Raw genomic sequence first — 22,528 nt, 5'->3', positions numbered from 1 at the left:
CCCTGTGCACTGGGACATGGCCCACCAGCAGGCCACAGAGTCTGCTTCAAATCCCAGCCCAGCAGTCTGACCAACTGCTGGCAGGGTGCAGCAGCATGGGGGTTAATGGGCTGGATCCCACAGCACCAGCTGTGGTTCAAGTCCCAGACCTGGTGGTTTGTTTTCTAACTACCTCTTTTCCTGTCTCTGTCTCGCTCTGGTGAGTGCACATGATCTATAACAAATTAAAACAATAATAAATTAATTAAATTAATTAAATTAAATAATTCTTTAAAAAATAATGTTGGTGCATGCATTCATGCCCCAAATCCCGATGGGATGGAGAAATGGAAGAAAAGGAAGACCAGCACATGGTGGTTAAGGACACTAGATTCCCACACGGCCGACTGTGGGTCGAGTCCTAGACCTCATGGCTTGCTTTCTTACTTTCCCTCTCTCTCTCTCTCTCTCTGTATATCTCTTTGTGGTGAATTAAAAAATATTACCAATAATAAATAAAATTTAAAAATTATTTTAAAAATATTGCCTTGGGGCTGCCAGTTGGCATGGTGGTTAACGGCACTGGACTCCCACATGGCCAACTGTGGTTCAAGTCCCGGACCTGGTGGCTTGCTTTTTTGCTTTCTTTCTCTCTCTCTCTTTTGCTCTCTCACTCTTTCACCCTCTTGCTCTGTCTCTCTCTGGTCAAACTGAAATAAATAAAGTTAAATAAAATTTTTAAAAAAAATACTGTGTTCTTGGCTGGCCCTGTGTCGTGGTGGCCACATCCTATACAGGGGAAGCAGGGGACCACACGGCTGACTGCAGTTTGAGTCTCAGCCCTTGGCAGCTGGAAAATACACCAGGTGCATTTGCACAGGCACCCAGACCCTGACAGGACAGAGATGAAGGGAAAGCGATCGCAGTGTGCCGTGCCCCACTGAGGTGTGCTCTCTCTGTCTCAGACAAGCTCTCGTGCTCACTGCTAATTCCTGGGCCATCTGGTGGAGTGGGGTTCAGGTAGGCGGATCCAACGCGACTAACTGCACCATGTGAGTCTGGGACCCAGTTGCTAGACAAACAAGCCAGGCACATGTGTGTGTGTTCCCGAAGTCCTGAGAGGAGAATGTGGTAGAAGGGTTTGCAGTGTGGTCATCCCTCCTAGGAGTGATTTCTCACTTTCTTTCTCTCTTTGTCTCTTTCCAGCAAGTGCATGTGATCTATAGCAAAAATTTTAAAAAGAATTTTAAAATCAACAGTAACAAACCACTATCATTTAAATAAATGAGGCATAATCATTTCACTGTAGCTCCCATTTGACAGTAAAAACTATTCAGTTAGAAAATAATAAAATATTAAAAATTTGTATATGACTTTACAGATGATTATAAAACAAATCAAAAAGTCTATGAAAACAAAAATAGAACCATACAAACTTTAGATTTATACACAGAAATTTTAAGATAAAATACCAGAACCCATCATTTGGAGGAGGAATACAGAGGCAGAGCATTGATGGGATGGGGAGGTGTGGTGTTATTGGTTGAAGATATTTTGATCAACTGGACTGGGAAGAAATGTTCACATATTGAAATGTTCACTTTATAAGCTAAATAATGTGATTGAATGTATTTTAAAAAAAAAACAAAACACTAGAACCCCCACCTCCCCAGCTCCCTGGAGTCCACCCTTCTCTCCAGCTCCCTGGATGCCCACTACTTACAGAAATTCCCAAAGAACTGACCCAGCAGAGCCAGCCAAACATAAGAAAAGAATTTAAAATGAAGACAGATGTCTGCGATGTGGCAGAGACTGCAAAGCTGGAAGGAACAGCAGCAGGGTGGGCAACTGTAGATACCACAGACAGACAGTACGCATGGATTCATGCTGGGGAAGGCCATTCTGTGCACTGTAAAGATGAGCAGTGGTTGGGACCAGCCAATGGCGTAGTGACTATGTCACGGGACTCCCATGTAGTTGGCTATGATTTGAGTCTCAGACCCAGCAGCTTAAAACTCATGCTTAGTGTATGTCATGTATGCCTAAAATCCTGAGAGGAGAATGGAGGAGAAAAGATTGTAACATGGCCATTCCCCTGAGGGTGATTTCTCACTTTCTGTCTCTGTGTCTCTCTGACGAGTGCACATGCCCTATAGCAAAAATCTCTCTCAAAAAGTGTAAATTCACAGGACCAGCAGTTAGCGTAATGGCTATGTTGCTGGACTCCCATGTAGTCGACCGCAGTTCAAGTCCTGGACCTGGTGGCTTAAACTCACGCCGGGCGTGTGTGTGTGCATGTGTGCTCAAGATCCTGAGAGGAAAATGGAGGAGAAGGGATTGCGGCGTGGTCATCCCCCTTGGGGGGTGTTTTCTCGCTTTCTGTCTCTCTGTCTCTCTGTCTCTCTCTGTCTTTCTGGCAAGCGCACGTGCCCTATAGCAAAAGTCTCTCCTAAAGAAAAATGAAAAAAAAATGACTGAATGTAAAAAATAAGAAAAAATAAAAATAAATAGGATTGCCATAAAATGTACGTTTCCCAAAAATGTAGTGTAAGTGTAAGCTCGGTGTGTACTCTCCTCAGTCTCCTCTTGCTGTCTTGGGTGCGCAAACCCACGGGCCTGGCATGAGTTTTAAGTCACCAGGTCTGAGACTCGAACCATGGCTGACTACGTGAGAGTCCAGCGACATAACTATTATGCCATCTGCTGGTAAATGAGTTTAAAATTGACTAATTTTACAACTTCAACTAATCTCAGCATAATAGACTAAGTTGCCAGGGGTGGAGGAAGACTTCCCAGTGGTTAAACAGCCAAATAAACGGAATCTTATACTTAAAAAAAAAAAACTATTTGTTTAACTTTATTTATTTACTTACTTACTTATTTTTAATTTGGCCAGAGAGGGACAGAGTGAGAGAGTGAGAGAGAAAGAGAGGAGAGAGGGAAAGTGAGAAAGCAAGCCACCAGGTTTGGGCTTGAACTGTGGTCAGCCTTGTGCGAATCCAGCACCCTTAACCACCACACCACCTGGCAGCCCCAGAATCTTTTAACACGAAGACACATTATTTCATACTTCTGAAAATGTTTCCAACCCTGATAGGGAATGAGATAATGATGCCGTTCTAACAAAGATTTCAAAAAGTTATAGAAGAAAGTAGATAAAAGAGAAACCGCCTGGAAAAAGCAGCTGGAAGTAAACCACTAACGTCAGTCTCTACGAGAGTGAAGAGTTCTAATTTGTAACTAGCCACTTTCCAGTGAAGAATTAGCAAAAGGAGGAAGCACAAGCAATATGTAATTTATTAGAGAAACTAAGAAAATGAGCAATTTTCCTGCCAGGTTGGAAATCACTGTAACAACACCCTGTCAAGGTTCCAGACTACAGAAGTGCATCCCTTTATGAAGTGTCTTGCAGCTGAACGAAGGAAGCTCAGTGAACACACATGCACGCACGTCACATGGTGCACACTTAGGGAAGGATGAAGCACACTGACAGTGAACAGCTCAGTTGAGCAGGTTCTGTAATAAAATGTGGGCCATGCCCCTGAGCCCAAGGGAGCACCTCTGTGGGTTCGTGTTTGTAAGTCAAGCCAGTCAACACCAGCCCTCAAAGACAGTTGAAGAGGAAGTAGCACAAACGTAGAAAGTGGCATGAAAAGGGGACATGGGGCCATTTTCACTGTGTAGTTCCACATCATATTTCCCCCACCGTTAAGCATAGTTCGTGTTCCAAGGCTGAAATGCATTGTTCTAAGGATTCTCACTCCAACAAACTTAGTTATTTTTGGTTTCTAATCTCACTTTTTCCTTTTTCTGACATTTTCCCCTTCCAGGTTTTGGGGACATTACCCTCCTGTCACAACTCAGCATGCTCCCGGCACCAACTCTCTGAGACCTTTCCACGGGCGAGCTTGGCCTCGGTGCCTGGATGCCAGGTGCTGCTGCTATTCTAATCCCTGTAAGACAAATGGCGTCTCCAGCCCTGAAACGCGAGCAGTGCAGGCAGGCAGCCATCTGTGCCGGGAACATTCACGGACTCACTTGGGCCCCGGCCCGGGGAGGCCTCAGCGGATGGGAATGCCAGGTGATAAACCAAGGTCCCCGGACCACGTCCCTCAGCCCCGTGGACTGTTTTCTCTGGCAAACTCGAAGAAAAGGACAGACTCTTTCTCTAGTCAGTCATTTGGGTTAGCAACCAAAGAAACTTCAGACACCAAGAAACCACAGTTCTCAGTTTAAAGTCATGCCAGGGACATGCCTATTAAGAAGTTGCCAAATGGGGGCCAGTTGGTAGCATGGTGCTTAGGATGGCTGGACCCCACATGGCCAACTGTGTGGTTCAAGTCCTGGACCCGGAAGTTTAAAAAACATGCCAGGTACATGTAGCATGCTCAAAATCCCAAAGGAGAAATGGAGAAGAAACTGTGGTCTGGCCACTTCCCATAGGGTGTTTTCGCACTCTCCCCCCGTCTCTCTCCAGCAAGCACACGTGTCCTTTAGCACATTAAACAGAGAAAGACGGGACACGCAGAGTGGACCCATGACCTACCTAAACATTCAGGCCGGCTATAACCCTCTTGGAAGACTGGCTGTGCGTGGGCATGTGCGCCCAGACTCTCAAAGGGAAGGGGAGATGGAGGAGAAGGGACTGTGGGGTGGTTGTTCATACAGGGTGCTGACCCCACCCCTGCTCCCTGTCTGTCTCTCATGAGCTCACTTGCCCCTCCGGCAAAACAAAACGAACATTAAAAGAGGCTGCCAAATGTAGCCAAGAGAACGTACAGAAAAGAAGGGTGTAAGGTAAAATACTCGAGGCTACCTTAAATGCCCCAACATCTAGCCCCATACATTCCCGGTTGATTTGGATAGATGGAGTAATACCAGTGTGTCTCCGAAGCCTCACGATATAAATGGTCGATGCCGATGACATACAAGGACCCCTTGCTTTCTTTTTCTTTTTCTTTTTCTTGTTCTTTGGAGAGGTTTTTGCTATAGGGCATGTGCGCTTTCCAGAAAGACAGAGAGAGACAGAAAGTGAGAAATCACCCCCCGGGGGGGTGGCCACACCGCAATCCCTTCTCCTCCATTCTCCTCTCGGGATCTTGGGCATGCACGCACACGCGCCTAACGTGTGTTTAAGCCACTGGGTCCAGGAGTCAAACCGTGGTCGACTACGTCGGAGTCCAGAGACATAGACATTACTCCAACTGCTGGACCCTCTTTTTCTTTTTTTAAGGTTTTTGCCATAGGGCGCACACACTCGCCTGAGAGACAGAGACAGGGAGAGTGAGAAATCAGCCCGAGGGGGGAGGGTGGCCACACACCACAGTGCCTTCTCTTCCATTCTTCTCCTAGGGTTTGGGGCATGCATGTACTTGCCTGGTGTGATTTTCAAGCCACCCGGTCTGGGACTAGAACCGTGGTCAGCCATGTGGGAGTCCAGCATCTTAGCCACCACACCACCTGTTGGCCTCCATATCTTGTTTTTTACTGGAATGAAAATCCAGTTTTTGGGGCCAGCAGGTGGCATGGTGATTAAGGGTGCTGGTCTCCCACGTGGCCAACCGTGGTTCGAGTCTCGGACCTGGCAGCTTGCTTTCTCATTTTCCCTTTCTTTCTCTCTGTCTCTCTCTGGTCAAATTTTAAAATAGTAACAAAATGGAATTAAATAAATGAATATAAAAGAAAAGAAAACCCAGTTTTTGTCTCCCCCCCACCATCTTTCTTGAGTTTCTACTACTAACCCATTATGCATTGGGCCACCTGAAAAGTCATGACACACTTCTGTGAAGAAGAACAGAATCACACCATGCCTTTGTTGTTCAAATGCTTACTGTCTTTGAAAGGAGAGGCACTGGCACGGTTGCCAGAAGGCACCTGGACAGCCCAGTGACGGCACACAACCTGCCAGCACGGGACTCACACGTTTAAAATGCAAACGTCCAAGGCCAGCTAGTGACTTCAGACATCAGTGACACTGGGAGGTAGTACAGGAAAAAGCCGGCATTTATCCAGACCTTACACTAATGGATTATAGGGCCAGCTAGTGACTTCAGACATCAGTGACACTGGGAGGTAGTACAGGAAAAAGCCGGCATTTATCCAGACCTTACACTAATGGATTATAGGGCCAGCTAGTGACTTCAGACATCAGTGACATTGGAAGATAATACAGAAAAAAGCCAGCATTTATCCAAACCTTACACTAATGGATTATAGGGCCAGCTAGTGACTTCAGACATCAGTGACATTGGGAGATAGTACAGGAAAAAAGCCAGCATTTATCCAAAACCTTACACTAATGGATTATAGGGCCAGCAGGTGGCATAGTGGTTGGGGTGCCAGACTCCCTTGTGGTTCAAGTCCCAGATCTGGTGACTTGAAACTCACACCAGGCGCATGTGTGTACATGCCCAAGATCCTGAGAGGAAAATGAAGGAGAAGGGATTGTGGCATGGGCATTCCCCCGGGGGGTGATTTCTCACTTTCTGTCTCACTGATGAGTGCATGTGCACTACAGCAAAAATCTCTTTCAAAAAAAAAGAGGACAGATTATTGATGTAGATAAAGCACAGAACTCCAAACCACCATTGGTTTCAGTATTATATAGTCATTGAAAGGGAGAGAAAATGCTACGTTTTAGCCTACACATTAAAAATGAAGATTAATCTCTACGCCCACAACAAAATCCAAAACGCACAACCTGCTTTTTTTGGTTACGGGTTCAACATGTACCCCCATGAGAGTCATATCCGGACCTGTGTCTGAGGGTACTAAGAAAGGCAAAGATTTTTCACTGGACAGAGGTGCATGAAAATGCTATGTGTGTGTGCATACACATATATACATGTACATGTGTGTGCATATACATGTGTTCTTACATGTAGTACATATAAATATTATATGTATACAATATATTTTTAAATATATAAATTATTGCTAGAGGGTTCATGTGCTCAACAGAAAGAGGCGGGGTGGGAGGAGAAAGCACCTTTTATGAGACAAAGGGCGTGCTGCTATCCCTTCTTGCAATCCCTTGTCCTAATTGCAATTCTGTTGGGATCTTGGGCAGGCACACACACACATGGACAGCATGTGTTTTTCTCTTTTTTAAAAAGATTTTTGCCATAGGGCATATGCACTCATTAGAGAGCGAGCGAGCAAGCACCTCCTGGGCTGGCAGGTGGCCATGCCACAAACTCTTCTCCATTCTTCTCTTGGCATTTTCAGGATGCACAGACATATGCCTGGTGTGTTTTTCAGGCTTCTGGGTCCAGGACTCAAAGCACATGGCCAGCCATGTGCAGTCCAGTGCCTTAACTACCATACCATTCACTGGTCTCCCAGCCTGCTTTTCAAACTACCCAGGCAGGGATTCAAACTGTGGTTGACCACATAGGAGCCAGCTTCCTTAATCACCAGGCTATGGACTAGGCTAGCTTTGTGACATTTAAAGGAAGTAATTAAAACAATATTCTTGTACCTGCTGGGGCAAACTCTCATTTCAAACTGGAATATCTGTACTCACGGATTCATCACGTGGTTTCTTAGGACCAAATCCAAAAAGACCCTAAGTCCCATCCCAGTTGGCTTTTAGACACATTCCCATGGGCATAGAATAGGTATCAACCAAGTGAAAGCTAGCACGGCCCCCACAGGAAGCTCTACAAACTCCTGAGAGACAGTGGGAAGCCCGCCTGTGGTCAGTTACAGAGACCAGCTCCAGAATGGACGCCACAGACATCTGATGGACAAACAGTGCTGGCCTGATCATGAAGTCCTGGCATGGGAACGTACGGTCTCCAGTGGGGCATGTGGACGGACGGCCAGCCCCGGGCGGCAACAAAGGAGCTGTCAGCGATAGCAAGTATGGGCTTCCCAGGACTTCTTTCATTTTATTTAACTTTTTAATTTATTTTTAAAATTTGATCAGAGAGGGACAGAGCAAGAGAGAGAGGGAGAGTGAGAGAGCAAACCGCTAGGTCTGGGCTCAAACCACAGTCGACCACGTGGGGGTCCAGTGCTTTTAACCACCATGCCACCTGTTGGCCTCAAGGGCATTGAAGTTTTTACTAAATGTAAATAAAAGTCCAAGACTCTTTCTCTGCAACTAAATATAGTAATGTGGTAGACAGCTTATGAGAAAATCCAGTGAGATTAGAATACCGAAGTGACCATCAGAAAACACAGTTACTGGATCAGACAAGGCCTACTACTGAAGATCCTAGTAACAAAAACTGTCATGCATGGCGCATCACCAACGAGATACCCTGAAATGCCAACGAGTAGGCGGGCGCATGAGCACACTGGTCCTGCGGGCACTCTCAGCGGCAGCTGTGGTTAGGAGAAGGCACACTGCTGGGGAAGCAGCTGAAAGTCTAAACTGAAAACCAAATTGTAAATAGAAGAGGGCATAAATTGCTGCTTTAGGAACCTGTAAGTCCCAAACCAGCAAAAGCAGGAACTGGAAGCCCTGAGCGAAGGTCGGCTTTCACAAACACCTGGCTGTGACTCCAGATTGCTCCGGCACGCACCGGCAGAGCCCCAGATACAGGAGCGCACAGCCTCACACGTACAGGATTCAGCACATTATATAGATGAATTAGGTCATTAGGATATATATTTTTAAATGAATATGTACAATAAATAGTGTACACATATACACAGTCAATAACTAAATGAAAGCAAAGCCCCATAATTGGACTCAACTGGAAACTCAGACTGCACACACTAAAGCATCTATACAATAACGAGAGCGGGAGGGCACCAGGTGGCCGTGCCGTCAGAGCGTGGCCTTCTATTCTCACTTGTAGGTTCTGTCATAGGGCACGTGTGCTCCAGAGAGAGATAGGTAGAGACAGTGAGAGAGAGTGAGAAATCTCCCTCACCCCGGGGAATGGCCACACCACAATCCCTCCTCCATGCCCCTCCCAGGAACTTGGGTACACGTGCACATGCAGTGGGATCTCCAAGGTGCCAGGTCCAGGGCCCAGCTGCAGTTGGCCATGCGGGAGTCCAGCACCCTAACCAGCACGCCACCTGTGGCCCTGAGATTTAAAACAATTTTGTAGGGCATGTGCACTTGCCAGGGCCAGGGACAGAGAGGGAAAATGAGAAACCAGCCCCCAGGAGGATGGCCACGCCACAATCCCTTCTCCTCCGTTGTCCTCTTGGAACTGGGGCACACATACACACATGCCCAGGGTGTTTTTCTAGCCACCGGGTTTGGGACCCTTACTGCGAGCTGGCCACATCGGGTCCAGTGCCTTGGCCACGATGCCACCTGCTAGCCTACCCTCTGGCAATTTCCTTTTTAAAAGGTAAGCAGACTTCTAGGAGAGCAGAAATGTTGAAATGGCCCATAAACCTATGCTAATGGTTGAATAGTCTGCTTTATCATGCTTTGCAGGACTCATCAAATATTAATAATTTTTTTCTTTTTTTCTTGGGGTCGGCAAGAGGCATGGTGGTTAACGGTGCTGGATTCCCACATGGCCGGCCGCAGTTCAAGTCCCAGATCTGGAGGCTTCCTTTCTCACTTTTCCTTTCTCTCTCTCTCTGTCTTGTCAAAAATTTAAAAAATAATAATAATGGAATTAAATAAAAATTTTAAAAAGGTTTAATAATAATTTTTTCTTTAACAATGAAACACAGACTCACACTCATGCAGATGTGCACACTTATTTACAGAAAGATAAATTTTTTTAAGACTTCTTTGTTTACTTAATTTTTATTTGTTACTATCATTTGTTTTTTATTTTCACCAGAGAGAAACAGAGAATGAAATAAAGGGAAAGTGAGAAAACAAGCCGTCAGGTCTGGGACTTGAAATACTGTGGGCCATGTGGGAGTCCAGCACCTTAATGACCATGCCCCCTGCTAGCTCCCAAAAGGATGAACTTTTTATTTATAGTTATTAGTAAAGAATTATTTTTTATTTAGCTTTATGTATTTATTTTAACTTGACCAAAGAGGGACAGAGAGAGAGGGAAAGTGAGAAAGCAAGCTGCCAGATCTGGGACTCGAATCGTAGTCGACCACGTGGCAGCCCAGCGTCCCTAACCACTATGCCACCTGCCAACCCCTTATCATTATCATATTTTAATTTGACCTGAGCAAAAGAGATAGGGAGGGTGAGAAAGCAAGCTGCCAGGTCCAGGACTCAAACCGTGGTTGGCCATGTGAGAGTCCAGTCCCTCAACCATCACACCACCTGCTGACCCCAGAAGGATGAATTTTGACACAAAACAAACTCAGTAGCTTTTATAATAAGATATGCACATTTGTTCATAGGCACACATGCCTGTCTATCCATGTTTACGTATGAAATCATGTAGCCTAACAGGACGCACACACCCTCCAAGAGCAGTTCACAGGAAGAGAGATAAAAAGTAGGTATAGGGCCAGGCTTTCCTGAATCTTTACTATGATTCTAAGTGGTGTTTGTGTTCCCCCAGAAAAACATGGCATTATGTTTGAGCTTTGAAAGAGCTGTGCTCTGTGCTTGTCTCTCTAAGAAGACCCTGGTTGGGGCCGGCAGATGGTACGGCGGTTACGGGCGCTGGACTCTCACCTGGCCAGACCTGGTGGCTTGCTTTCTCTCTCCCTCGTCCTCTCTCTCCCTGCCCCTCTCAAATTAAAATAAGTAAGTAAATAAATAAAGTTAAATAAAATAATTCTTAATTCTTGGGACCAGCAGGTGGCATGATCGTCATGGCGCTGGACACTCCGACATTGGCCAACCACGGTTCGAGTCCCAGACCTAGTGTCTTGCTTTCTCACTTTCCGTCTCTCTGTGTCTCTCTCTGGTCAAATTAAAATAAAGGAATACATTTTAAAAATTAATTTTAAAGACTCTTTAAAAAAAGAAGATCCTAGGGACCAGCAGTTAGTGTAATGGCTATGTCGCTGGACTCCAACATAATCGACCACGGTTCGCATCCTGGACCTGGTGGCTTAAAACTCACACTGGGTGCGTGTGCGTGTGTGCCCAAGATCCCGAGAGGAGAACAGAGGAGAAGGGATTGCAGCGTGACTGTCCCCCCTGGGGGATGATTTCTCACTTTCTGTCTATCCATCTCTGTCTGTCTGGTGAGCACACATGCCCTATAGCAAAAACCTCTCAAAAAATAATAATAAAAAGCTCCTGGTAGGAAGCAGCTCAGTTATTCCAGCCCCTAGACCATCTTTTCTTGCTCTGCTGCTGTCTTTCCAGCCTTCTGGAGACTTATCCCTCCCCAACAACTCAGCATTATCTGCCGGAGCTGCCGGTGGCAGCTGCTACAGGACGAGGACTCGATGACAGTTGTTCCAGCACATAAGGAGACCTTGTTCACGACCAAAGATAGGCAGACCACTGTGGTGAGGCCTTGCAGTGGGGAGAGGGAGAGTGAAGTCAGCAGACATAAGTGAGCACGTGGGGGGCCGGCAGGTGGTGTGGTGGTTAAGATGCTGGACTCCCGCATGCCTGACTATGGGTCAGGTCCCAGACCTGGCGGTTTGCCTCCTCACTTTCCTTCTCTCTCTCTGGTGAACAGAAGTGCCCTATAGCAAACGTAATAATAATAATAAATAAAACTAAATTAGTAGTTCTTTTTTAAAAAATTTAAAATGAGTACATAGGAATTTGCAGCCATAGAGCAGGCTGTGGGTTAGTGGGTAAAGAATGACTAACAGCAAACATCAGGGGTAGGGAGGACTCTGGCTAAACCAACTTAACGGGATTCCATTGAAGAAAGGCGGGGGCAATCAGACACCTTTGGGGGTATGAGGATGGAGAATGGAGTCAGACATGGAGCCTGGGGCCTGTGCGAAGTCGACCCAGCAGCGTTGGTTGCACCCAGAAGCACACAGCAGCCCAGGGGACGGGGGTGGCTTGGAAGCTTGTCTACACTTTGGCTGGCCCAGAGCTGTGAGGACACTCCGAGACCTTTCCACGGGCGAGCTTGGCCTCGGTGCCTGGATGCCAGGTGCTGCTGCTATTCTAATCCCTGTAAGACAAATGGCGTCTCCAGCCCTGAAACGCGAGCAGTGCAGGCAGGCAGCCATCTGTGCCGGGAACATTCACGGACTCACTTGGGCCCCGGCCCGGGGAGGCCTCAGCGGATGGGAATGCCAGGTGGTAAGCACAGTTCCTGTGACCATGTGCCTCGGCCCTCAGCTCTCCTCTTCCTCTGCCAAACCTCTGCTCTCTAGAGAGGACAGCCCAGAACCCTCGGTGTGCAGCCGCACCAGTGGCATACCTATTGGGAAGATGCCAGACAGAGCTGATGGACAGTGTAAAGTCAGATAGCTGGGACCAGAAGACGGTGCAATGGTTACATCGCTGGACTTCCACGTAACTGACCACTGTTCGAGGCCCAGACCCAGTGACTTAAAACTCATGCTGGGCATGTGTGCCCAAGACCCCAAGAGGAGAATGGAAGAGATGGTATTGCGGCATAGCCATCCCCCCAAAGGCTGATTTCTTGCTTTTTGTCTGTCTTTCTCTGTTGCTTTGGCAAGCACACATGCCACATAGCAAAAATCTTTCTTTAAAAAGAAAAAGGAAACAAACAGGGACCAGCAAATGGTGTAATGTTTAAGTCGCTGGACTCCCAGGTAGTTGACTGTGGTTCGAGTTCTGGACCTGGTGGCTTAAAACTCACACCAGGCATATGTGTGTGTGCACCTAAAATCCCAAGAAAAGAATGGTGGAGAAGGGACTGAGCCATGGCCACCTCCCTGGGGGGTGATTTCTCACTTTCCGTCTGTCTCTCTAGTGAATACAGGCACCCTACAGCAAAACTCTCTAATAACATCAATAAAACCTAAAGTCAAATAATTGATGGGCCATTAAATGCCCTCAAAATCTAGCCCTGACAAATACTCTCCAGTCGATCAGGTAGGTGAGACAGTCAGAGTGGCCCTCAGAGTCTGGCCACCTGCCCGTGCCTCCTCCCTGTGGAGCGAAACCCTGGTGTTCTTGCTGCTGTGCTCCTTGAGTTGCTGCTGCGTACTCTCCCTGTTGTACATCACGGGCCTTCCCTGACATTCAGGCTAGACTGCTCCATGCAGGCCCTCCGAAGCCCCCAGAATGGCAGTAAGTCAAGCACAGGGTCTCCATCAGAACTATGCCCCTGGCGGTCTGGGCCCCGGCTTCCCCGCAGGAGGAGAGCCTGCCGCCCCAGTACGCAGCCCACACTGGGCAGGGTGGCGCTTGGTCCCTACCCCGACGCCGTCTGCCCAAACATGGTGCTTTTTCCCCACGTTAGACAAAACTGAGCGTTCCAGTTGCACCAGCCCGAGTGCGAACACACCACTACGGCTTTTCCCACGTGGCAACTGCTCAGCCCCATATCTGTACAAGCAAAGTGCCGGCGGCCCTGCCACCGTGTGGTCTCCCATCTCCCCCTCCCTGTCCACAGCCCCCAGCGGGCCTCGCCCTGCCTCAGGAACTTGTCCGTGAGCCATGCTGGCCTCATCTCCATACCCTTGGGCCTTGCCTTTGACTGGCGTGTCCTTCCCTCGTGTGCTGTGGCGTGGCCTTGACTAATTCATATATATATGTATACATGTATATATGGTTCTTTTAAGGATTATTTTTTCCTTCTGTAGTATTTTCTTATTTTTTTACAATCATTCTACTTTACAGCATACACTGTCTTCTTTTACTTATTATTATTATCACTTTTAAATTTTGTTATGGGGCACACATACTCACCAGAGAGAGTCAGAGAGAGGGAGAGAGAAGGAAAGTGAGAAAAGAAGCCACCAGGTCCAGGACCCGAACCACAGTCAGCCACGTGGGAGTCTAGTGCCTTAGCCACCATGCCACCTGCTGCCCCCACAACTAACTCATAATCTTACTTCAGAAACTGATGTTGAGTCATGTTGTTTAAATGGAAGAGTTCAGAAAGTTCACAGAAAATGTGTATTACCAAAAAAGCATGGTTAGACTCTAAAACAGCTTTGCACCAATATGAACTCATAACTCCCTTCATAAAGACAATCTGCACTATTCTTAGAGCACACATCTGGGGCCAGCAGGTGGCATGGTGGTTGAGGCGCTGGACTCCCACATGGTTGCCCATGGTTAGAGTCCCAGGCCTGGTGACTTGCTTTCTCACTTTCCCTCTCTTTCTCTTTCCATGTCTCTCTCTGGTCAGATTAAATACTAATAAATAAAGTTTCATGTATGCTAAAAAGAGCACACATCTGCAAACATGCCGTGACTGTGGCACCGTGCCCACACATGCCACCGCCCACCCATCATGCTCCAAGCCGAGGTGGCACGCTGGAGGCCCCGCTCGCAGTCCCCACCTGTGAACAGCCATTCTGGTGGCGGGCTCTTTGGTGCCACTGAGTTGGGGTTAGCCTGGTCTGAGTTTTGGTGGGAGTCTGTGGGCCACCTGGGGACCTTCCCTCCTGCGGGGAACAAGCTGTTCCCTCCCTGGGAGGCGCCCGCCGAGTTCACAGCACAGACTCTGTGGTCAGTCACTGCCACCAAAGTCTCCACTTACTAGAATGTTGTGCGGGCCTGTGGGCCTGCTGGCCTGCCAGCGGGGGGCCAGCTGACACCAGGTCTCTGGCAGTCACGTGCTGATGTGGACACGACTGCTCTGTCATCTCCCACTGCGTCAAGAACATGACACGTGGCAAACCCCTGGTTGGTGCGTGCTGTTGGTGAGTCAGCTCAGGCTGCGCACCACCCTCCTCAGGAACAGCCTGAGCTCTCCCGCCACATCCTACTGGCTCCTGCCCGTACACACCGCAGCTCCAGGCACAGAGCCATTGCCAAGCCCCAGGGTGAGCATCTGCCAAGACCACGCTGACTCCGATCCCAAGTCCAGGGTCTATTTATGCTACGAGTGCAGAGGAAAAGTTCGAAGTGGGACTCAGGGACAGACAGACCCTAAGGGCGTCTGCCCAGGTAGGGCTCTCACAGTCGGCGAGCAGAGGACGGCCACTCTTCACGCAGCAGAGAGGGGCGCTCCTACCAGTAAGGCCCCTGGAGGCTTCTCATTCTCAGCTCTGCTTCACCTGAGTCCAGACAGATACCCCCACTCCAAGGTTCAGGGTCCCACTCTTCAGGACCAGCAGATGGCAGAGTGGTTATGTCACCGGACTCCCTGGCTAACAGCAGTTCAAGTCCCAGACCCAGAGGCCTGAAACTCACGCCAGGCATGTGTGTGCACGTGCCCAAGATCCCAGGAGGAGAACGGAGAAGGGAGTATGTGCCTCTCGTCATTGCCCTGTGAGGCCCCATGTCACATAAAACATACTAAATACGTCGATGCGCTTCTCTCGTGTGTGTGCACCCCCCACACACACACTGGCTCTCTTTCTCTGCAGAGCCCTGAGTAATACGCTTATCCGAAGCCTGAGCCCAAGGACAGCCTGAAGAAGAGGGAAGGCCAGGGCAGTAGCACCAGCCTGGAGTGTGGGGGCATTGCAGAGCAGAAGGGCACCAAGACCTCGGGAGCAGTGCACGGAGGTCTCTCAAGGAGGCCCTCCTTCAAGGAGGCCAAGTCGAATGGAGAGAAGACCTCTGCCCTAATCCTTCCAAACTGCAAATAGACAGAGGCTTCGCTTATCACGGCCACACTGTGGTGAGCCAGCAAGACCAAGGACAGAGTGAGGCCTGAGCCTGGGAGAAGGGCAGGCAAGGACGTGCATCCTGAAGACCTGCAGCACCATGGGGCTGCGCCTGCCCCTGTTTTCTTCCTTCCTTTTTAATTTGCTATAGGGCATGTGCACTTGAGCAAGAGACAAAGGGAGGTAGAGGGAGATAACAGAGATGGGGAGAGAGAGGCAAAGGGAGAAATCACCCCCCAGCTAGGAGGGCCCAGCCCGCAGTTCCCTCTCCTCCATTCTCTCAGGATTGGGGGCTGAACATACATGTGCCCAGCATGAAAGGCGTGGGTGGCCATGTGGGATCCAGTGCCGTCACCCCATGCCACCCGCTGGCCTGCGCTCCTTTCCCTAGGGTTGCTTGTTACATGTAACTGGTAATCCACCCACGCTAAGACAGTCAGACAGATGTTCACGTTCATCCTTTAAGGAACTGCACAACTGTAATTCGAAGAGAAGCGGCACAGTTTATAACCTGACTGACAAGCCCAGAAAGCACTTAGTTCCTTTATAAAGGAGAAACTTATGTCATTTTAGTAAAAGTGCAAAACAAAGGCAATGCCTTAGAAAGCCTTTACTTACAGCAGGAAATGGCAAAGAAGACCCCTGATCCGTTTCCTTCACAGGGGCCCTGATTCCTGACGGTTCAAAGCACAATCCACTCTGCTCCCAGTAGGGCAAAACAGCGACATCTTTTCCTCACTCGGCACAGGATTCATGGCTGAGGCTTTTATTTATTTTTTTAGAGGTTTTTGCCTTAGAGTGTGTGCACTTGCTGGAGAGAGAGAGAAAAAGAGAAAGAAAGTGAGAAATCACCCCTGATGTAGGATGGCCACGCTGCAATCCTATCTCCTCCATTCTCCTCCTGGAATCTTGGACACATGCCCAGCGTGATTTTGAAGCCGAGTCCAGGACTTGAACTGTGGTCAGCCATGATGGAGTCCAGCGACATAACCGCTATGCCATCCATAGGCTCCTCTCACTCTCGTTCGTACTTAAAAGAGGAAAACCTAACAAATGTAAGCCCGATGCTACTGGGAGTCTAGAGAAGGGAAGCCCCAAAGCCAGTGGGAGGCCCAGAGCAGGGGCTGCAGCCTGGGGGTCACAGGGAAGGGGGGAGCCAGCAAGGCCTGTCTGTTAAAGTGCTTGCCAGCCTCCAGGTTTGGATCCCTCTGGAACAAGGGTCTGGTCTACTTTCAGGGGATGAGGGTCAGAGCATTCGTTATGGCCTGCCTCAGAGGAGGAGGGTGGGGAGAGTCAGAGTGGCCCCCAGCTCCCGCAGTTTCTCACCTTCCTTCAGCCGGCCGCACTCTGCCCACATGCCATGCTCTGGGCTATCATATTCTGACCCCAGCATCACATGGAAACAACCTTGGCTTGTAGGACCTGCACGGTAAGTGTGGAGTGAGGGGGCCTAGAAAAGGTCTATGAGGCTGGCAGATGGTGTGGAGGTTAAGGCACTGGATCTCACAGGGCCAACTGCATGGTTTGAGCCCTGGACCCAGAGGCATGAAAAACATGCCATCCCCCTGGGGGGTGATTTCTCACTTTCTGTCTCTCTGTCTCTCTGTCTCTCTGTCTCTCTCTGTCTTTCAGGCGAGTGCACACTCCCTATACCAAAAACCTCAAAAAAAAAAAAAAAAGAAAGAAAAGAAAAAACCTAAATTGTGAAAACCTTCCAGTCCTAGGACCACCAGGTAGTGTACTGGCTACGTTGCTGGACTCCCATGAAGTCGACTGGGGTTCAAGTCCCGGACCCAGTGGCTTCAACACATGCCAGGTGTGTGAGTGTGTGTGCCCAAGATCCCAAGAGGAGGATGGAGGAGAAGGGATTGCAGTATGGCCATCCCCCCTGGGGGGTGATTTCCCGCTATCTGTCTCTGTCTCTCTCTGCTTTTATAGCGAGTGCACGCACCCTATAGCAAAAATCTCTTGGAAAAAAAGAAAGAAAAATTTATATTTAAAATATTAAAAAATTTTTACTATGGTAAATACACATAAAATTTACCATAACCATTTTCAGTGTATAATAAAAGGAAATTACTTATAATAAAATATTTAATTTTTTACATTCTTGGTATTATATATTGTTTCTTTTTTTTTTCAAAGAATTACTTTCTATTTAACTTTATCATTGTTATTATTTTTCAGTTTGATCAGAGAGGGACAGAAGAGAGAGGGAAAGTGAGAAAAGAAGCCACCAGGTCCGGGATTTGAACCATAGCCGGCTGTGTGGGAGTCCAGTGCCTTTAACCACCACGCAACCTACTGGGCCCTCCTCTTCTTTCTCTACAGTCCTACAACTTAATAGGAAAGTCCTGAAAGGTGTCCATGGGGAAGAAATGTGCCTGAGGGTTCAGAAAACAGGAGAAGGAAAGAAGAGAGGCAGCTGGAGAGGAGCCCATGAGAGTGGGCTGAACTGTCATGCAGCTGGCGTGGGGCTGCCCAGACCCACCAGGACACTGGACAGAAGTGTTGTCTGTGTCATGTACTGCTCGCGGGCACCTCTACACACCCAGGAGCTGGAAGTCTGCAAATGGAAGAGACCACTGGCTGGCATAGTGGTGGCGCTGTGGCCATGCGAGAACACACGTTGCTTGGCAGATGCCAGCTGAACTATTTTTTTTTAAGAATTATTTTATTTCATTTATTATCATCATTATTATTTATTTAATTTGACCAGAGAGAGAGAGAGAGAGAGACAGAGAGAGAACGGGAAAGTAGGAAAACAAGCCTCCAGGCCCAGGACTCAAACCACAGTCTGCTTTGTGGGAGTCCAGCACCTTAACCACCATTACCAGCCAGCCTTGATACTGGCTAAAGATCTTACCTGATGTCTTAGCCCAAAAGCCGAAAGGCTATGGCGAAACGGCTTAGAGGAAAATCCCATGATGTCAGACCTCCTCTTACCAGATGAGAACACACACAGTGCATGGATATATGGCCAACTTGTAACAGCACTGACAACTTCCCGTGGTGCTTACATTTTCACTGGGATTTCTAGAACCCTTTCTTTTCAGTTTGTTGCTACAGGTGCATGCAAACATGAGATAGAGAAAGGGAGAGTGCAAGTGAGGAATCCCTCCCAGGGAGCCATGCCCCAGTCCCGTCTCTAATCTACTGCACATGGTTGCCTGCAGTTTGAGTCCAGACCTGGTGGCTTGAAAAACAGCAAGTACATGTTCGTGCATGCCCAGAATCCCCGGAGGAGAATAAAGGAGAAGGGGCTGTGGCATGGCCATTGGGGGGGTGTGATTTCTCACTTGCCCTTTCCCTCCTCCCCTCTCCAGCCAGCCAGGTGTCCTATGGCAAAAATCTAAACGATATACAAGTACATACGTGTGTGCATATATTATGTGTATATATAGGTTTGTATGTTATGTGTGTATATGTGTATATGTATTATGTGTCTATATGTGTGTATTATGCAAATATACATGTGTATATGTTATTGTGTGTGTATATTATGTATGCATGTGTGTATTATGTAAGTGTATGTATATATATTATATATGACTGGATTGTTGGGAAAGTCATGATACATTTCTGTTTAGAAAAATACATTATGGCTTTTCTGACAACCTAATGCATATGTGTACATATATTACATATTACACATATATAAAATGAGACCCCGGTGATATTGTCGGCTGCCACTGAGACCTACTGGAGTGTTACTGTGGAAAATTACAGAAGTACTGAAGCAGGACTTGTTTACTGGGATCTGTTATGTCATTTATTTTTCATTTAAAAAAAATTTTCTACAGAGCATGTGCTCTCACCAGAGACAGAGAGAGAGAAAGAGAGAAAGGGACTCAAACCATAGTTGGCCATGTGGGAGTTCAGCACTTCAACTACCATGCCACCTGCTGGCCCCTGTATTTCATGTTAAACATGACATTCAAATAAAAAAAAAAGTGGTAGTGAACATCATTACAATAGATGAACCTTCAAAAATTTCCTAAGATTTACCAGATTAACACAGAATTTAAAAAGCATAAATACTAAAACAAAGAACTTGGGTCAAGCAGATTTTATGAGTGCAAATATGAATTTGTAAGCACAAATATTTTGGGGGTTGCTTTGGCTAAAATTAAAACCACTAGGGCTCCATTTTCAGTTTCCCCTTTCCTCTGACCACCAACCCAGACAGAGGCAAAATCATGGTTAGAGGACTACAGTGAGGGCATGCAAAGGGAAGCCTAAATACTGGGACGGTGTGGACAGAGAAGTGATGGAGAATGGACCCGTCTGCAATGTTTATGAGCTCACATGCTCACCCTCTCTCCAACGGCCCTAGAGTGGAGCACATCCTAATCAGCGCACACAGACCGGGTGGGCAGCAACACTGACCTGACAAGTCACACTGCCTCTCAGAACTGCTGGACTTGGCCATGGCAGCATGAGGACAGCCACGGACAACACAGAAGTGAGCAGGTGCAGCTGTGCTCCAGTAAAATACAGTGAAACACACCCAAAGGAGAACAAGCAGTGGACGGGACTGTCCTTCAGGACATGGAGGACAGAAAAATAAGGGATGGTGTTCATTCCAGCACAAGGGTGAGGAACTCAGTCTCTGCAGACAGAAGGGTGGCTTTGTGTTCATGCTCCACCGCTAATTTTGCCTTTGAAACTATAAATAATTCAACATTTGTTTTGTCATCCAAACAGTGGTTAAAATCATAGACTATACTGCACATATATTTTCTGGGTTTTAATTAGATGCACAGTATCAACAATACCTTACACAAGATAATCCATGGATAAGTAATAGATAAAATTCATATTATCTTTATGTTCTCTTTTGTTTTTGCAATAGGGTATGTGCACTCACCAGAAAGAGACAGAAACAGAGCAAGAGAAAATGCACCCCCAGTGCAAAGGCCATGCCACAATCCCTTCTCCTCCATTTTTCTCCAGAGACTTTGGGCATGCACTCAGATGCTCCTGGCGTACATTTTAGGCCTCTGGGCCAGGGACTCCAACCACACAGTCCATCACATGGGGCCCAGCTTCCTTAACCACACTACTGGGCAGCCCTGTCCTTATGCTTGCTGTGTAATGTGTTTAAGCACACTGAGAAAGAATCAGTTCTCTCCTTGACTAAACTTTAGTCAGGCTCTAGAAATATTTTCTAAGGTCATCTGCAAACTTTCTGGTAAAATACAGCTTTAGTAAGAGCCCTGCTAAATCAGTTTAGCAGGAACTCTAACCCTTAGTATCTGACCCAGTTCCTCCTCTTCTACTCCCCCTCCCCCCGGCCACATCTGACCATCCTGGCCTTCAACAGTAAGACCCTTCTGCAAGAACCTGTCAGGTCGGTTTAGCCCGCACGGCCTCCGCCATCCCCCACCCTTCCTGATGTAACCTTATTAAGTTCCCACTCAACAACCCCCACCCTGCTCCTTGGCTACACAGGGAATTGAGCCTGTAAGCTCTCATCACTGTTCCCTGCAGCTACTGGGATGGCTCTAAATGAAGTCTTGTTTATTGTGCTTTAACAAGATCACTGCTTTTTTTTTCTTTAACACATAAAGAAACAAATACAGTGACATATGTTAATGTATTTTATAAGTATATGTAAGAAATATAGGACATAAGACCAGTGAATGGCATAGTGATTAAGGTGGCTGTATGTCATGGCCAACTGCATGGCTCGCATCCCAGATGTGGCAGCTTGAAGAACACACCAGGCACATGTGGAGGATGGAGAAGGGATTGTGGTATGGCCATCTCCCCAGGGAGTGCTTTCTAACTTTCTCTCTCTCCTTCCCTTTCTCCCTGAGCACAAAGCCCTCTTAGCTAAAAAAGAGGAAAAAAAGCACCATAGCCTTAATATGGAAATACATTGTAATTTTCAGTTGCTGGAATCAGGAGTAGATGGCAAATTTTCCATTACTTTTGTTTTCTATTTTCTTAATATTTTTTGTTGTTGTTGTTACCAGCAGCATGTATTACTCTTTCCAAAAAAAGCCTAGAATATTCAACATGGCTAAAAAGTATAGAGCAATAACAACAGAACCAACGAATCAAGTATAGCGGATCACTGTCTTAATGTGGAAGTTTCCTTTTTCCCTTCCTTTCTCTAATACCACTTTTCAAATTTCACCATAAGGCATGAAATCAAAATAAGAGCACAAGGGCTTTTAGCTGACTACATTGCAGGATTAGAAATTACCCTCCTTCTTCAAATCCTGCATTTGGAAGTAAAGCTCTACTGAGCCCAACCAGGCTAGTTCATTCTCACTAAGCTTAGAGGCTGCTCTCCACCCCCCCCCAGCCACACCTGCACAAAGTAGCTGCCACGGAGACGACAGCCCACAAAGCCTAAAACAGAGTTCGTGCCTCTGTAATGGGGAAAACTGCTGGCCTCGGAATTAGGAAGTGAGGGAGTATTTCTCTAAGGAAAACCCAATCCGGAACTAGAATAGTATCGGTGAAGCCAGCAGACTCTGAACCACTTAGGGATCGAGTGGTTAGTAAGTCTTAGGGTAGAGCCGCGTGATGGTGTAAGCTGTGTCCGGGAGGAGAAGGGCTGCCGTTGGTTGTTTTAATACGTAGTAAAGAAACTTCTTTCAACCTTGTACATTTTTTTAAAATTTAAAAATACTATTTCATGACGGAATACTGACACTTTGGAAAGTTTGACCGCGTAGCCCCCGTAAGTCTCTAAAAATAAGAAAACCAATAGAAAAGCTAGGAGAAGCCTAAGAATACAGAAATGATTACAGTAGTTCATTTTCAAAAATGACATTCAATAGGAACCACTGAAACTATTTTAATTATCAGATGAATGCAAAATAATGAAAACTGTTAGCGTTGAAAAGGAAGGGCATGAAGTTTTCAGGCAAATTATAAGCAACTATAAAAATTTGCGAGGGGATCTAGAAACGCCACAGGACGTATTTCTCTAGGAAAAGTAGCCGGCGTAGAGCTAGGC

General features: G+C 47.1%; 1 long non-coding RNA gene across 1 annotated transcript in view; it reads right to left on the bottom strand.

The window, feature by feature from the left end:
• LOC102469141 (uncharacterized) overlaps positions 1–22,528 on the bottom strand; it is a 46,367-nt gene that overhangs the window by 16,183 nt on the left and 7,656 nt on the right. The window contains exon 2 of the long non-coding RNA XR_337194.3: positions 16,171–16,363. This is a non-coding gene — a long non-coding RNA (uncharacterized LOC102469141). The remainder of the gene's footprint in view (positions 1–16,170; positions 16,364–22,528) is intronic.

Source organism: Tupaia chinensis, unplaced genomic scaffold (genome assembly GCF_000334495.1).
Source record: "Tupaia chinensis unplaced genomic scaffold, TupChi_1.0 Scaffold144682_1, whole genome shotgun sequence".
Taxonomy (NCBI): domain Eukaryota; kingdom Metazoa; phylum Chordata; class Mammalia; order Scandentia; family Tupaiidae; genus Tupaia; species Tupaia belangeri.
The sequence above is the reverse complement of the archived record's forward strand: the minus strand, read 5'-3'. Positions and strand labels throughout refer to the sequence as shown.